At 32.6% G+C, this 18742-nt stretch overlaps 1 long non-coding RNA gene across 1 annotated transcript; it reads left to right on the top strand.

The window, feature by feature from the left end:
* Positions 1–8249: 8249 nt before the first annotated feature.
* Positions 8250–18144, top strand: LOC149887032 (uncharacterized). Its single transcript, XR_016453200.1, has 3 exons — positions 8250–8369; positions 8461–8681; positions 17707–18144. It is a non-coding gene; the product is annotated as an uncharacterized LOC149887032 (long non-coding RNA).
* The last annotated feature ends 598 nt before the right edge of the window (positions 18145–18742 follow it).

The following is an 18742-nucleotide window of genomic DNA, read 5'->3' as shown; positions in this document are numbered from 1 at the left end:
CAGAAGAGGAAAAGATGCATGTGCTGTCACCGTCATATCCTGGAAAATACGTGTAATTGTTGGTGTTGTACGGTGTCCAAGGAGTGAGAACAGTGCCGTTACCTGGAGGTAGATTTCCATCGTACATTCTAACTCTTGATTCCCACCAGTTTCCAGAAGCTCCAATGATGTGCATCCTGATGTATTTCAACGACACGCCATTTCCTTTTCCCGCTGGTGTTCAGCAAAACGTATTCGCTGCCATAAGTGGTGTTCAAATATCGAAACGTTCTGCAGTACAGCTTGTAAAGAGGGATGCTCGCAGGAATGGAAGCAAGTGTGGAAATGAACGGTTGAATCCAGTACGTGATGGCAGTAGCATTTCTGTTGACGAGTTGAATGGAGATGTCGTTTCTGAAAGGCATGTCTAATGTGAAATATCCTCCCAATGAAGTGGTGTTATACATGTTGCATCCCTGCAAAGAATTGGCGTAAAAAGCTCCTCCCAATGGTGAAAAAAGCAAATCGGTAGCAAGTCCTGTTTGATCCACTCCAATTCCTTCCGTTGTTTCTGCATAATTCCCTACATTGATTTCTCCGTCAGTAAAGATTCGAATAAAAACTTGACCTGGAATATTTGTGTCAGAGGTGCTGTATAAAGCCAACCACAATCTTCTCAGCACTCCGGATTTTCCAGAAAACGCAAACACAGGAGAAGTGGTTAACGCTGCCACTGTCTGAGACTTGAATCCCAAACTTGTAAAACTAGATCCTGGAACGACACTGGTCAAACTCGATTTTTGCAACAGCAAGTCTACATAATTCTTTGTTGCTCCATCTTGCGCGTTGACTGGATCAGTCACGTTGATCAATTTGTGAGAGTTCAAATCCAAATCTGCTGTACCTATGACTGTTCCACCTGACGAATGCGTATCTACATAATTCTTCGTAGCTGAATCCGAAGCTGATGTAGGTTCAGCCAAATTAGTTAGTTTATGAGCTGTCATGTTGATGTCGGTGTATGAAATAGCGTTGTAAGAGACTTTGGTGTCTACATACCCTTTTGTTGCTGCGTCTTTTAAATTGGTTGGATCGCTCACATTGATCAGTTTGTGTGAATTCATGTCGATGATTCCAGTGATGGTGCTAGATCCGTCTGTTTTAACACACTGACTTGAGCTGACGTCAACGTAGTTTTTGGTGGCAGCGTCATGCAAATTAGTTGGCTCATTCAAATTGATGGCTTTGTGAAAATTTAAATCCAAATCTGTAGTTCCAATCACCGTTCCTCCTCCTGACGAATGCGTATCTACATAATTCTTCGTAGCTGCATCGTGTGCGTTGGTGGGTTCACCCAAATTGATGATTTTATGAGAGTTGTAATCTAAATCTGCAGTGATGGTGCTGTTTCCATCTGTTCTGACATAGAGATCACCTGTTATAGCTGTTGCTGAATAAGGATCATAAAAATACCTCCCTAATTCAGTTCTTCCAAATTTGTCAATCATTTTTTAATGAGGGAAAAAATTTTTCACCAAAGTGTGTTAACAACGCTTTGAAAGTTCACCCCTTCCTGTAATTTTTTCAAGACGTAGAGACACAAGTGACCACAATAAGACGTATCACCAAATTGAACTCTCTCGCTGTTATAATAAACAGGGCTTTTCAAATAATGAACTAGCTCGACAAGAGGAGGTTGAGCATAAGAGTCAAAACTGTATTTTTTGTCTCCGTCTTTATACCAGCAGACCCAATGAAATCCATCTGTGCTCGAATCTCCCGTATTGGTAATGCCACATTCTTTTACTCTTGTCTTTTCTGGCAATTCATCCCTCACAAAAACACCTCTAAAGTTTTTAATTTTAAGCTTTTTTGCAGCCTCTATTAATTGAAAGTTGGTAAGAGGTTTGTTCGGTAGTACAATCCCTTCAACGTTGATCATTTTTTAAAATTCAGAAAAATTTTAAAAAATCGTAGATTTTTCATGGATTCAAGGAATCTAAAAATTTCACATGTGAAATTCTATGTATTCAAAGAATCTAAAAAAATTTTTTTAATCCTGCTCTATTTCATCTGATTCTTTCACCTCTAAATCCAAGTTTTCACACAGCATCATGCTATGAGGTAAAGACGCATTTTTTACGATGACAGCCTCCACCAGTTTAACTTGAATAGACACAATCGAAGGACCAATATATACCCCCTCAATTCTAAGTCCTCCAATAGCATAACATCTTTGGTTGATAAAATCATGTCCAGAGCATTTGACCAAATTTCTATTACTGCGTTCTCCTTTAACTCCATTTTGTATATCAAGATTTGTTTTCTTTCTATGGAATAAAGAAGTAATGAGTATTTCATCTTGCACATTTTTAGTAAACGTCTTTGCATAAAAGACTGGTGCTGCTTCAGGATGCTCAGCTTTATATTTTAAAATACTCAATTCTTCTGAATTAATTTGCTTTTTTCTTCCTCCTTTTTTAAGTTTGGTTGACAATTTATCTACTTCACCTCTAATGAACAAAGTAATCTTTTCCATCATGCTAATAAACTTTGCTTCTTCTTCTGTCTTTCCCTTTTTAGCATCAAAGCAGACAAAAGACATGGAATAACCAGTCAATTTTTGTGTTGCTGGTTCTTTATTCTCGCATACACCATACGAAAATAAGATGGGAGATCGTAATACAAGAGGAGCGTCGCCATTGGAATAAGAATATTTTAATGGTATTTTTTGATAAGTTACTGGTTTGGTCGCTGAGTAAATTTCTCCGACTGATAATTTACTCTCATCAAAACTTTCAATTGTAATAAAACTCATTTCTTTTATATAGAAAAGAAAATTATTTAACTCGTTTTTCGGAATAATGAAAATCTACGATTTTTTAGATCATTTTTTTTCATAGAAATCACTTCTTTATTGTTCACCCAAGAGTTAAAAGAGTCTGGATATCCTAGCCATTTGACTAGTGATCTGTTCTTTTGCTTTCGAATGACTTTTTCAATTCTGAATATGTCTTGTTGCGTCTTTTGCATTTCTTGTTCATAAAATGTACCTTGTATTTCTTCATTGTTAGCATCAGCGATTTTATACGTAGGTGGATTCGTATGCTGAACATTTGTCACGGTAAAAACCTCTTCAGTCCATCTCGGCGTATACCCCTTTTCAAAATGAGACTTCTTTTTTACGATCCTCACTTTGTCATCCATTGAAAATTTTGGTTTTGCTGGTAATGTTTGATCCTTTCCATACAGGTTCCACCATACCCTACCTTTATTCTTTTCATCGCTAGCTTCCACTGGAGTCATTTTGATGGAAGAGTGCTTTGTGTTGTTGTAATTTTTCACCATTTCATCTAATACGTCAATGTATTTATTGGTGTTGTTGGCTGAAAAATATTTAAACATTCTCTCTTTCATCGTTCTATTCCATCGCTCGACAACAGAACTTTTTTCCTCGTTTTCAGTGGAGTATAATTGCACACCTAGAGCTTGTACATGCTTGTTATAAAACTCTTTACCTTTATCCACCCACATCTTTGTACACTTTCTCTCCTCAAATATTTTTCTTAGAGCGTTAGCTACATCAACTCCAGTTTTACTCTTTAACGGAACGATCCATCCATACTTTGAAAACACGTCGATCACCATGAGCAAATATTTTACGCCGTTGTTGAATTTTGAAAACGATTTCATGTCAACCAAATCTGCAGCCCATATTTCATCCATGTCGTTCACAAACACTTTTCTTCTTTTAAAATGACGAATGGCTGGTTTATGAAGCTCGTTTGCAAGTTGATCCGTCCATTTCAGGTTCTCCGGTGCTTTTTTTTTAGACCTAATCCGAATTTAGCTTTGGCTTTGATGATGGGAGTGATCAGTTTTCTTTCGTTAATCTCTTTTTGAGTGGGGTTTGGAATGGAGTTCATTTCTTCAAGCATCATTTGATCTGCTACATTTCTGCTTTTAACATCGTTTAAATATTTGTAAGCTAAATCGTGGTGGTATGCTGCATTGTCTACTCTATCCACCGGTTTGCTCCAATCTTGATACATATCGGTGGATGTGAGTCTTTTGTCTAAATTGGTTCCAGGTCCTGCAAAATTCATCCCTGGAATGTGCATTTCTCCTGGAAACTTTGCCCATGGAAGCTTTATTTTTTTTGAAAAATTGTTGATCGATTCCACCAAGTCTCCTCCATTGACTTCATTCGCAGAAACAAACTTGCATTTACCTCTTCCGCAGACAGCACAAGTTCCTTTAAGCATATTTCTATTGCTTTTGCTTATAGAATGGTACAAGTTGTTCGTTTCTGTTATTCTTTTGCATTTGACACAATACATTTTTTTTTTATTCAACATAATAAAAAATGGAAGTGATTGATTTGTCATGGAATGTAAATAAAAGCAAAAGGAAAAACAACAAGCTTTTGCCTAGAAGTATACGCGGAATCATTATTGGGAAATCAGGATGTGGAAAAACAACGTTGCTACTCAATTTATTGCTCAGACCTAGATGGTTGGATTATAACCATTTGCAAGTTTTTGGAAAATCTCTTTTTCAACCGGAATATAAAATACTCAAAAACTCGTTCGAGAAGAAATTGCCAAAGGAAGTTATTCTTAATTTGTTTAACATTCAAAACAAAATTGAGGAATTAAACGTAAGCCCTGAATGTGTTATTAATGAAATTTCAAAAAAATGGGATAACACAGAGGATATGGAATGTCAATTTTTCGAAACGGCTGACGATGTGCCTAATCCTGAAGATCTTGATTCATCCAAAAACAATTTAATGATCTTTGACGATTTACAACTAACCAAACAAAACAAATGTGAAAAATATTACATCCGAGGAAGACATTCTAACGTTGACTGCTTTTACCTCGCTCAAAACTATTTTATGCTACCTAGACAAACCATTCGAGAAAATGCCAATTTCATTTGCTTGTTTCCTCAAGACTTTAAAAACATAAACCACATTTATCAAGATCACGTTTCAAGCGATATGAAGATAGAAGAGTTTAAAAAGTTTTGTAAATATTGTTGGTCACAACCTCACGGATTCGCCGTCATTGATTTATCCTCTAAAAAGGATTGTGGGAAATATCGAAGCGGATTCGACAATTTTTATTTTCCCAACTCTATATAAAAAGATGAGCGGATTTTATCTCCTTGCAAAAGCAAAAAAAGAAACTCCAACCATAAGAAACAGCGTCATCCAAACCGAGTTTGACAACCCCATTGAATTTGATCCTAATAAAAAGTATGAAATGGCTCTTGTTGGCTTTGACACTATTCACAGCTATACCAACATCAATTCGACAAATAATGTTTTCAGATATAGTCCCAACGTCGGTTCAAACAGCTACACCATTTACATCGAAGAAGGAGCGTATGAAATTAGCGAGATTAATGATTATCTTCAGAAGGAAATGGAAAAACAAGTTGGAACCTTGTATAGAAAGGATGGTGTTGTTATCGGTGCAAACCTAATGACTTTAAGATCTACTCTGAAATTTGGAAAACCTGGATCTACAACAAAATATTGGGTGGATTTCAACGTGAATAACAGTTTAGCTCCTGTTCTTGGATTTAATAAAGCAGAATATACCTATGTAGAGAAAAAAGAAGATCCGGCTAATCCGGATAAAGTCACAAGTTATATTGACTATTACGAGTCTGAAGCACTTTCGAGAATAGACGATGTGACCATCATCAGAATCACAAACGATGCGATTGGAGCATCTTATGATAACGGAAAAAGAACATCTGACATTTACTCTTTTCATCCTGACACTCCTCCAGGCTACAAAATTAGCGAAAAACCTTTCCACTTGATATACCTACCTATCGTGGTGGGTAGAATTTCAAGAATGGAAACAAGAATTTTAGATCAAAACGGTAACTTGATCGACTTTAGAGGTGAAGACATTATCCTCCGATTTCATGTGAGAGAAAGAATAACCTCTGTGCTTCAAGATCTTTTTACGAGCAGCGCTGTTCAACGATAATTTTTTTCTTTTATTTAAAAAATGAGTTACCAAAAAGTAAAATTAAACATTTCACAAAGTCAATCTGACAAAATAAAAAAAGCGATTCAAGACAAGACTGATGTCAATATAAGGCTATCTCATCAAGACTTGAACGGTGAACATATTCTCGCTATTACTCATGCGCAATTGAACAAAATTACAAAAGCGTATGAATCCGGTAAAGGAGTCACTCTTAAATTAAGCAAAAGACAACTTGCACACAACTCAACCATTGAAGGTGGATTCATCGGAGCTCTTCTACCGTTATTAGGTATGATAGGTAGCACTATTGCTTCAAGAGTAGTTCCTGCTCTCGCCACTGGATTGTTAGCAGGTGTAGGCTCTTCTGCTGGCTCTGCTATGGTTGATAAAATTGCAGGAAGAGGAATCGTTTACTTGAAAAAGAATGGAAGTGGAATGAAAATGACTGCTGCAGGATCAGGAGTCTTTTTAAGACCTTGGGTGAAACCTACTATTGGTGAAGGACTATTTGTTAAAAATGGAAAAGACTATCAATCTATTGGATCTGGATTATTGCTAGGACCAAACTCACCCTTTAATAGCATTCCCTTTTTAGGTGCTATTCTATGAATAAACTCTTGTAAATTGTACAAAGAAAAAACTATTTTATATATTTTTCAGATATATAAAATTTGCATCTTCACAATATATACGTCACTATCGTCAACAGTAATAGAACAAATACGATGACGAATTAAAATAATGAACTCGCTCTCATTTAAAAAATGAGCATTGTCTTATTAAACACAAAAATTATGGAAAAGTTTGACAAGGATAACATTGACGATATAGTGCACTTAAAATCCATATTTCTTCTTTTGGAAAACAGGCACAATCTGTCAGATGAAGCTATTAAGCATCTGATGGAGACCAAAGACGAATTGAATAAACGCAAGACTGAAAAAATAACGTTTATCGCCAAGACAAATCACCTCATCCAGCGATACCAAGACATTTTACAGACGCAGCTTTCGTTTGAAGACCGCGCTAAATTTGACGAAGAAAAAAACCAGCTTCAACGTCAATATTTTACCATTGCAGAAGAAACGCTTTCTCAACGACGGTGGATCGATATTAAAATTGCCCAAAAACTCGTCTTGCATACCAAATGTAAATTTTGCATCAACGACGACCCGAGCCAGTTTGAAATGGACGAGAGCAATAAAAAATACTGTCTCTTGTGTTCGGGTCAGCAAGAAATGTTAGAAACAACTGTTCCCAATAAAGACTACGACCGATCCAATTCAGTAAACAAATACACTTACTCGCGTATCATTCACTTTCAAGAGTGCATAAAACAGTATCAAGGTAAACAAAATTGCAAGATTCCTGAAGAAGTCTTTGAAAAATTGGAGAAAAAATTCAAGGCGCTCAACTTGCTGATTGATTCTGAAAACACCAATGTGAAATACTCTCGCATCACCAAAGAACACATTTTAATCTTTTTAAAACAACTCAACTACACGAACCAGTATGAAAACGCCAACTATATCTATTACGTGCTCGTCGGTAAACGGAACGATATAGAATATCTGGAGGAGCAGTTGATCAAAGATTTTAAGGATCTGTCTTTCTTATACGATCTGGTGTACGGAAAAGACAAGCCAAAAGAATTGAAAAGAAAAAGTTTCATGAACGTGCAGTACATTTTGTTTCAGCTGCTCCAAAATAGAAGTCACCCGTGTCGCCTGGAAGATTTTTCAGTTTTAAAAACCATCGACAAGAAACGATTTTACGACGACATTTGCTCCCATCTGTTTGAAAAACTCGGATGGAAATTCACACCCACCTTTTAATTATAAACCGTGCTTTACATTTATGGACTATGATCAACTCTTCGGACATGATGATTAAATATAAACTCAGAACACGAGGCAGAGGCAGATGCAAAAAGCTTGATCGCAGAGTGCAGAAAGATTATCGAGGAAAACAAAGAAATTTCAATTAAGTCAAAATGCTTGATCGCAGAGTGCAGAAAGATTATCGAGGACACAAAAAGGTAAGTCAACAAAAATGACAATTCATGATTGCAGAAAAAATTAAAAACACGACGCCATCTTGAATTCATTAACTATGGAAAAGTATCAATGTAGTATTAAGAAAATGTCAATGCGCCAGAATCGTAAAACATGACGCCATCTTGAATTCATTAAGTATTAAAAAAATGTCAATGCGCTATAATTCACAATTCATGATTGCAGAAAATCAGGATGCAGAATTATAAAAATGTCAATGCGCCAGAATCGGCAAGTCATAGTAGTAACATGCATCAATGAGAAAAACCGTAACTTTCGGAGCCATAAAAATGACTTAAATACATTTATTTTAGAACTAAAGGTATATTTTAAATAAACTTTCATGTGTCTACATCAATATTCATTTGTTAAAAACTGACAAAAAAGAGTTTAAAATTTGACTGCTTTTTCAGTTTCCGCCGTGGAATTGCCCATATATTTTAACAAGCGGATTGTTAGAAGGAAAAAGAGGACGACAGAAAAAAGTTCAATCGAATTGCGAAAAGAAAATTAAAGAAAAGCAGGCGGAAACTCTACCGTTTCTGACAAATATAAAAAAAGATTAATTCGTTTAAAGGAAAGAGCTAGAAAAACAGAAGAGGAGTAATTATGAAAACAATCGCAAATACATCCGGTAAGAAATATTAAAAGAAATAGTAAAAAAATATTATTTTTAATTTATTGACATAATGAATAAAGAGTCCTAGCGGCCATTATATATTAAATAGAACGTTACATTTAGAACAATTGAAGTTAAGACCCACTGAGGAAAAATAACTAATCATAAGTCCATAACCATTAACCGTTTCCTTCTTCTAACCAAACAGTCCCCATATCCTTAACTTCAACCTCAACCTTCCTCATAACCCTCAAACCCATACCTCTTTAACCCTTTATTACCCCCATCATACAAGCACCCTTCATCGAAGAATCAAAAGGTCAAACAGCGTAATATTATATCCTCACATTATGAAGAAAAATGAAAAGTAAAAAACCCTAATATTTATTAAAGATTTGAAATAAATTATGACATTTTCGTTGTTGTGCGAAAATGACGACGATATGTGATAATGATGGCGATTGTTCATAGAAATTTCTAATCTGAAAGAAGATTTTAAGATAATTGAGAAATTGATACTTTAAGTAAACTTCACTATAATAACCTTGGATTGGTTAAAAATGCTGTAATAAAGAAAACTATAGTTTCCAATTTCTTCAACTCAATAATAAGAAGAATTTATAAAGAAATGGAGATCAAACAAGACCAGTTTTTTCAGATCAGAATATTAAAGTACTCAAAAGGTAAAAAAAAAAATTTTTTTTTTATTTTACGCGATTTAATTTTTTAATTTTTTTGATTTTCTCTCTCGAACATTGAAAAGACCTTAAAGGTTAAAAAGTAACGATATGTCAAAACATTGGGGTTTGATTTTCTCCGCAAATAACTAAAAATAACGAAAAAAGCTTGATGTAAGCCTTTTAAGATAAGAAGAATGTTTTGAGTTTGTTAAAATTTAATATTCGTGTAACACGGCATAAAAAACTACTTAGAAGTTTGTTCTTTTTTCGTTTTTATTCGTTGTTAATGGAAAAACTAAACGCCCACGTCTATATGGTTATTTGCTTGTTTCGTGACCGACACAGCTACATAAGGTTTTAAACCCGTTGACTAGCCTTTAAAATTTAAAGTATTTAATCAGAACTTTGAATCTATAGCGATGATATAATGAAGACAATCAAAAAACGGGCGATAAAATGGAAAGAATCGAGAAACGATAATTTAACAAAGATTCGAGAAACGATTGTATGATTAAGAGAATTGAGAAAAGATCATTATGATTTAATACGCTGTAGCAATATCCATTAATATCCAAGTGTCAGTCTTAATCAATGTTAATAACTTTTTATATTAAGAAATGTACCAAAGCTTCGTTTTAAACATCTCAATGAACCTGAAATAATTTATTCGTAATCAGTTCATACACCACTGATTGCGAAACCGCAGTTAACATTAATTTTGTATTTTTACACGGATCATCGACTTTGACTACTGCATTGTCTGTATGGTAAAAGATGATTAAGTTTATTGCTAAAGTCTGCGTTTCTGTACTAAATTTCTCACCTTTTAAGACCATTTTTATTTGTATTCTAATGATTGTGCAGTTGTTGAGTGGTTACGTTGGTGTAAAATATGTAAATTTTATTTGTAAAAACTTGAAGAAAAAAAACAAACTATTATTTTAAAATTGAGTTAAACATCTATGAGAAGTTAAACAGAAAAACTTTCAAATTTCTTTTAGGACAATTCTTGTTTCTGGTTAATTGTAAAGCTGGTCTTATTAGGCTTCTTCGCTCGCCTTGATTATAAAAATAAGAAAACGTCGTTACTGGATTATAAAGTTTCTCCGCTAAAATCGTGAACACGCCAAATATTTGTTGTAAATCCAGTTTTGATAAGGAAATAATGCTGGCAGTTTTCCGAATATATTTTGAAATGTGATATTTCAAACACAAATAACATTTTCTCAACATTATAAAGCTCTACCTAATCATGCAATGACGTAAATAACTTATTTTCTATAATCACTTTGGCTATTGCTATTATTTCGCAATTATTGTTAAAAAAAAAGTCCAGCGAAATAACTTATTAAACGCATAATTACTTAGTAGACAAACAAAACAACAACAACAAAATAAAAAAAACAGTGAAATTTAAAAGTATTCGAAGAAACAAACACTGGAATTTGGAATTTTCTTTAAAACATTCTTTAAAGAAAATGTATTTGCTTTGCTTTGAAAAAAAGCCAACCTGAGATGTTGGAACTTGATTAGTAAAGGTTATTTGGTATTTACGCACACTTCTTAACGCAATTCTTATTTCCAATTTAAAGTTTTTAAGAATTTTCACAATTAATACCTCAGCCATTTTCTCTAGAGGTTTGTTGTTTGGAACACTGAAAAATATTTGAAGCTTGCTCTTTTTTACTTTGTAAGAGAGAACTTTAGTGTACTACTTTAGTGTAATATAGAGTTGTTGTTTTGCTTTGGTTTGTTTTGTTTTTGTTTATTTTAACAAAAAACAAAACAAAACAAAGCAACTTTAATACACTAAAGCAACGTGTCGTTTAAGTTATCCGCCACCATATTATGGTGGCGGATACAATTACAATTCATCTGAAAACGAAAAAAAAAAAAAAAAAACAAGTTGTTAAAAACTTTGATGCAATCAAGGTTTTAAGAAAATCGCCATAAATATATTTTTTCAATCTGGCATGAAAATTTATTCAAGTTAAAATGACAATTGACCAGATTAGTCTTATATACAACAAATGGCGGGAGAAGTTCACACGTTTTGTTACCTAAAATCCATTATGGAAACACAAGTCTCGGAAGTGCTTCTTACATTACCGGACTTTATACAATCTCTCTATATTAAGCATATTTCAATCATTTTTTCGCCACAGTCATGTGTCTACAGAAGAAACATTCAAGAAGGTTTTAGGTGTATATACTAGAAAAGTCTAAAATTTTAGAAGTTCGGTCGGTTTGACGGCTAAAAACTAGATTATTTTCAATAAAAATGTGCGCGAAAAGTATAAAAACTGTAGACGAATGAAAATCAAACAAGAAATTTTGATCTTGTATACATTCATAAAAAAGGAATAACTTCTCAGCTATTTCATAAATTAATAACTTTGCAGTATGACCCGCTTAGAAAAAATCTCGTAATTCACTTAACATACGATAATTACTTATTAAGGCATTGTGGGTATAAATTAATGTTTATGCATCTCAGTTTGTTCAAGTTTGTACGTCATTTTAATCTAATTCGATAAAAACACAACACTAGACACTCTAATTCCTAACGGAATAGTTTTTGCCGACTTAAAGAAGATGCCGTTATAATTCATATGATTTAAGATGAGTTGTTCTTTGTGTTTGTGAGTCTTGCTGCTTATAGTATAAAGACCACCTTCCGAGCTAAAGAACGAAAACTGATTGAGTCAATTGAGCTTTGGTAAGAATTCTCATTGTGATCTCCGAAAAAGAATTTTCGTTTGTTTGGTGTTTGAATTTTAATCTCAACATATCGCACCAGCAGAAAAAGAATGTCAAAAGCTTTTGTTTTTAAAAAAGTAATTGTTTTGAAAAAAAAGCTATTGTTTTGAAAAATGGAATTAAAGTTTAAGGTTTATCAGTAAATTGTGGTGTTTACAGAAAAAGACACTAACTCTTTTTTAACTTACACTCTGCTATAACTTAGTGGCATCTGTAAGAGCTGTTGCGTTAATTTTACAAACATGTCACCATTTTGAGCTTTCTTCTTCTGAAACTTCGATTTAAAACTGAAGCATTTAGAATTCTTTTCATTCGAAATTTTTTTCCTAATGAAAACTAAATCAAAACGAAATCCTAAAAAAACATTTAAGCTAAACATAAAAACAATTATGGTTCTTAATACAAAATTTTAAAGTCTCAAAAACTTTTTTTTATATGAAATGATTTTTAAAACCTTAAGATAAATTCACTTTATACAACATGGTGCTCTATGATAATCTGCTTCTTACTTTCAACCTGCAAGAAAAGTGTCCAATTCTGTAATATGTTTTGTGTCCTATGTTCAAAGACTTCCAATCCAATTTTACTAGAAACAGTTCCTATTCTCTTAGTTAATAGTATTCGCTTATTCACGGTGTTCTGTTATTCACGGTGTTCTGTTATGCATAATCTCAGTGTTCCATTAAAAAACAGTCGCATTTAGTAATATTTCTGCACTTATGCATTCCATAGTAGTTATACCAGTTTTTTTATACTTCCTCTTGATCTTAAATAAGGGTTAATCCATTTTTTTCTAAGAGGATTTTTATTCTCTGAGTTCACTGAGTTTTCTGAAGCCAAATCGCTTTCTTTAGATTCTGCACATTCATAGATTAAACTTTGCTCTTCGGAATGAGGATTTAAACTTTGATCTTCGGAATGAGGATTTGTATTTTTTGTAAAGTTTGCTAAGTTTTCGGGAACTAAAATTCTTTTTTTCACTAAAGCACATTCATTTTGGGTTAATTTCTGTTCTTCGCCATTGCAACGAAGGTTTGTAATCTCTGTAATGTCCGCTATTTTTTCTAAAGCTGAATTCTTTACTTTCATCAACGTGTTTTCATTTGATGTAAACTTCTGTTTTTCATCATTAGTATGAGAATTCGTGTTCTCTGTTTCGTCTGCTAAGTTTGAACGCGATGAATTGCTTTCTTTACTTGATAGGCAAATCTTCTGTTTTTCACCATTACTATGATAATTAAGCTGACTTTCAGAAATATTTTGATCCTGATTATGATTTTTTAAGTTCGTAATTTGGGTTGCTGAACTCTCTTGCGTATTAGGGTGAGCTATTCTTATTTGAGGAATTTTGTTTAGTTCGTTGATATTCGTCTTTGATCTTTTGTACAGAGAGACGCGATTGCTTGATGTTAATGAACTATTTTTTATTGGTTTTAGATTATAAACTTTCAAATTTTTTTTGATGTCTTCCTCCTTACCCGTTGAAGTCGATATTTTCGTTACAATCCCAGTTGTTGACCCAGTTGTTGACCCAGTTGTTAACCCACTTGTTGACCCAGTTGATGTAGAAGTTGACTTCGAAATACTTGATGAGTTTTTGTCATCATGTTTAGTCGAAGAATTGGTCATTTCAACCGTTTCATTTTCCCTCGATTCTTTTGGTTGAGACTTTAGTAAACAAAAATCATCATCTAATCTCTCATTTTTAGTATAACTAAGAGAGGAAGATGTTGTGTTTCCTGATCCAGTTTCTAAAACTTTTTTCTCATAATTAGAATCATCAAGTTGTTCTTCACCAACCTTTAACGAATTTAATAACAGCTTGTTTTTCTCTATGATTTGAAATTGCTCGAGACTTTCAACTAATTTATTTGCTTCGCTAAAACTTCTTTGTTTTGAGTTATTGGAACGAGTCCGAATGTCGCAGCTTCCGCTCCTTCCTCTATTTAAATTGGATTCTGCATCTCCTCCCACAACTTTCTTTAAATAACATAGAGAAGGCGATAATAACGAGCTAAGTTCTTCTTTTTCCTCTGTAGATGTATCAACACATTCTACTTTTTTTCGGCGTCCTTTTCGTGAGGCTATTCGCGTAGGAGACTTTGTTCGACATATTTCACTCATTTCGAAGATATTACCTCAATAATTTAACAAAAACTAAAGTCCACTCTACTGTCACACAAAGTTTTAAATATGTCTTGATAAAACTTTCTAAATTAGTAATAACAACGAGCTATATCATCTCGCATCAGATAGACTTAAAACTGCAGCATTGTTCCTTTAAATAGAGTTGTTATCTTTTGTACTTTACAATTGGTTTTCTTCTGCATAACTAAAATATGCTGAGATTATTTGAGATTATTAAACTACTTCAATATTAAAAGGTTTATCCAACAAAGCCCTTGTTGTTTTAAAGCCACTGATATCTAACATTGGCGAGGTCTGGGTATATAACAAATGCATACGCGTGAAGTAAGTTTAAGAAATGCAAAAACCTGCGAAACTTAAAATATTTTATCTTTTTTATTCACTTAAAATCTAAATTCGTTTAAGTAATTTAAGAAACACATAAGTTTTAGAATGAAAACACAAGTAGGTTTTCTTTACCATATTACAAATGATCATAAAATGCTAACCTCTTGTTTGAAGAATTGATTACCTTTTACCGTTTATGATGTCATCATAAATTGCTGTTTACTTACAGTATGCATTTATAAAGTTTTAAAACTAATTGGTAATGCAAATTACACTAATATGAATATAATTTCTATTATGATGTTTCATCACAGTGAAGCTACTAATTTAAATATTGTTCCCAAACTTTAGAGATAAACAAGGTCATGTCTCGTTAGGTCGGTTTGGAAAGATTTCTTGTTTTCAAATTGTCTCATTGGTTATTTTAAATAAAATATAGATTAAATTTATTACAACAGAAAGACAGCATCTAGAGCCTTAGGTACACACACGCATACACACACACTTATGCTTATCGATTTCAAGATGAAGACATGAATAGATTTTCAGCATTTTTTTCTTCTCGGTATCTATAGATTATTCGATCACAGTATAAAAACCATTCTGTCAAATCAAAATAACGTTATTACCAAGAATTTTACTGATTTCAAAACCTGCAGCGAATATATTTTATATTACAAACGATACTTAGAAACGGCAAGTAATTTCGCTAACAATTGTCGGTTTTTGTTGCTATGATACTGAGTCATTTGTAACTGTTTTTTTAAAATCTTTTTTTTTTTTTTTTTTAGTTACTTGTAAATAATTCTTATTTTAATTGAAGCGTGTATTTTTAATAACACGATTAAACGCTACGTGTAATCCATTCAACCTCGGAACTATTTAAGTCAAAATGCGATAAGCAATTTTAATGAAAATTTACTTATATATGTGTAAAATTTCATTAAAATTGCTTATCCCATTTAGTTTTTACATACATTTTTTTCAGACTTTTCGAATTTTTTTGACAATAAATTCAAGTCCAAACGAAAAAAGTTGAAAATAGAATATGCTCCTTTTTTTTAGTTTCCAATCATTTTTATTAAACATTTTTTCATCATGTTTTATCAAGTAGCTCATAATGATAAAACCTTCATTTAAAAAAGTGGGAATCCGTCGTGTTTATGTTTTCCTATTGCAATTTGCAAATTTACTAAAGTTTTATATAAAAATCAGCAAAATCTAAATCATATTTTAATCTGTTTTTTGTTTCACTTGTTAATATTTTGTTTCTTTTATTGTATTTATTTCTTTGTCTACTCAATCGATTTAAAAAATGTTAAGACGCTTTATTGAAGATATGTAAAAAGCCATATCGAGACTATGAAAGGATTGAGTGATATTTATTCCATATATATTTTCTCTGTTAGCCCTTGCTTGTTTAAAACTCTTTAACGTTTTAATAAAAACTTAAACATTTTACTAAACTTAAACATTTTAATAAACTTAAAAATGCACCATTAAAAATATACAGCTTTACTGTAAAATTTATTTTACAGATAGAAAATTTTAAATTAAAAAAAGAAGATAATAAATAAATAAAGGATTAAATCTTTTTTCTGTTTAACTGTACAGAAACAGATCATTTCTGAAGACTATCTCTGAAGATCTTCTCTGAAGCAGATAAAAAGTAAAACTGCGTTTAACTTAAAAGTTAAACAATGATCTACCAGATTCTATGGAGGAGATAAGAAATGATTCTATGGAGGAGATAAGAAATGATGTCAGTTAAAGAAATGATGTCAGGTAAAGGAATGATGTCAGTTAAAGGAATGATGTCAGGTAAAGGAATGATGTCAGTTAAAGAACTAAAATCGGAATTTTATTCAATGATTTTGACTGAATTGAAATTTCAAAGATAATGGTATAAACAGAATTTAATATTCTATGTATTATTGACTGTCAACATAAGACTCTAAGATTATGGCAAAGTAAATCTGGAGTCTCAGGAGTCATGTTCACACTGTATACAATTATTTCAACATTTGATTCCCTAGAATAGCTGTACTGATACCAGTGGTTCTACTACCTGAATAAAAATGCCATCTCAAGAGTGGAAGCAACTTTGATAAAAAAAAAAAAAAAAAATTTGTTTCCTTTTTAAAAATAAAGTTTGTTCTCTTTTTGAAAATAAACAAAAAATGTTCTTTCCAAAAATTCCATCGCTTTATGCAAAATGGATAACAGGATCGAATTTCCGGAATGAATACATCAACGACAGACATTCATAAAAAAAACTAAAAAGATGCTAAGGTTTGTATGATGATTATTGTGAGGATGGAGAATTAGATTAAAAAACAACGATCGGAAAAGACACTCACAAGATAACTCGTTAACTCTTTATATAAATAAATGATAAAGCGAAAAGAAGAAAAGTTAAAAACAACAAACGGAAAAAGACTTATACACAATGATTCCACTATCTATCACGTAAGTAAACAATAAAACTGAAAGAAAGTTCAAAACAACTGAGAAAAGACGTAAACACGAAGACTCATCAACCTGCCATATAAATAAATGAAAAGATATCGCAACCGGAAAACAAGCAAAAATTATAAAAGCTCAAAAAAAAAAGCCAAACAGAACCTTAGCCCGTTAACGAATAAACCTTACCCATTCCTAACCAAATTATCCCCAAACCTCGCCCTTTCCTAATCCAGTAATCCCCACGCCACTAACCTTGATCCCAATCTCCATATACCTTTTCTACACAGCTCTACAACCAATACCTCCCTAATCCCTTACCCTCATCACATCATCACAAAACAAAAGAAAATCACATAACAAAAGAAAAACATTAAATTAATATAAAAACGCCGCCCTCACATTATGCTAGTCATAGTTTGAAATGTAGATGAAACAATACAATCTTAACAAAACCTGAACAAAAGTCAGAGGCCTGGATCACTTCAATCACTTAAAGTCTATCTTGGTCTTTGACTTAAATTAATTCTAGATTAATTAATAGAAAGTAATTCTAGATTAATTAATAGAAAGTAATTCTCTTATTTGTTTTACTTAAATACAAAAATAATACACATTAAGTTATGCAAAAAAAAAAAATATTTCTCTAACCTTTTTTTTAGCCTCATTATTGAATGTTAATTGGGGACGAAACTTGATGCATCATATGAGACTTAATGCAAAATACTTGATGCATCATATGAAACTTGATACAAAATACTCTTGCGGAACCCATGCTTCACTTGAAGATATACATATGTAGTATTTGGAAAGTGTATTTCCTTTTGATACTATGTGTTAAAAGTGACAGTAAAAAATTAATTATTAAGAAGCATGTTGAAAGTGATATTTATTATTTAATTATTGTATGTGGGTGTTATTAAATGTGGTATTTGTAACTTAATTATTGTTATTAGTGTTAATGGTCAATTTATTGGTGCGTGCTCTCCACAGACCTCTTTTTTATTATATATTCTGTTGGTGGAGCATAGATACTCTTGCATTTATACTAGTGGAGCATAGACACTCTTGCATTTATACTAGTTAAAAAATATATTGTCTCTCCAAACGTTCAGCTTTTTAATCCTCGAGATTTTACACTATGTATGTGTTTTGACTTCTCCGCCATGATTCTTTGAACAGATTTCGACAGTTATTTATGACTTATTTAACATTTGTTTTTGGTCCTTATTATTAGTAAAAATCATAAACTATTGCGTCTTCGGTTGTCAGAAACATTTTTTAATTCGAAGAGTAATGTATGGAGGGAGAAAAGTTAAAAACAGCGATTAAGAAAAGATGTACACATAGAAACTTATTCACTATGTCATGTACAGGGTGCGGCAGCGGTTTGCGAGCTAGTTTTAGGCTAGGTTTCGCGATGTATATAAAAAACTTCTGAAATTTGTTTTTGTTGGTTAATGTTCAATGAACGTAATAGTATGTATGTAGTAGATTTGAATAAAGTTGTAAAGAAAAGTTGTTGAAAGTTTTAAAATGGAGGCCAAAAGGACTGAAATTTTTAATTTGATTCACACGGGTTTGCTTGTAAGTGAAGTGATTTGTACTTCTGGCCCGAGTTACATGCAGTCTTTTGACAGAAAGACTAAAAGCTTTTAGATTGGAGCGATTGAAGGAACTTCTGAATCTGCTGAAAAG

Source organism: Hydra viridissima, unplaced genomic scaffold (assembly GCF_058129835.1).
Source record: "Hydra viridissima isolate aposymbiotic clone 2 unplaced genomic scaffold, HvirCarnegie_v1 scaffold_6, whole genome shotgun sequence".
Taxonomy (NCBI): domain Eukaryota; kingdom Metazoa; phylum Cnidaria; class Hydrozoa; order Anthoathecata; family Hydridae; genus Hydra; species Hydra viridissima.
The sequence above is the reverse complement of the archived record's forward strand: the minus strand, read 5'-3'. Positions and strand labels throughout refer to the sequence as shown.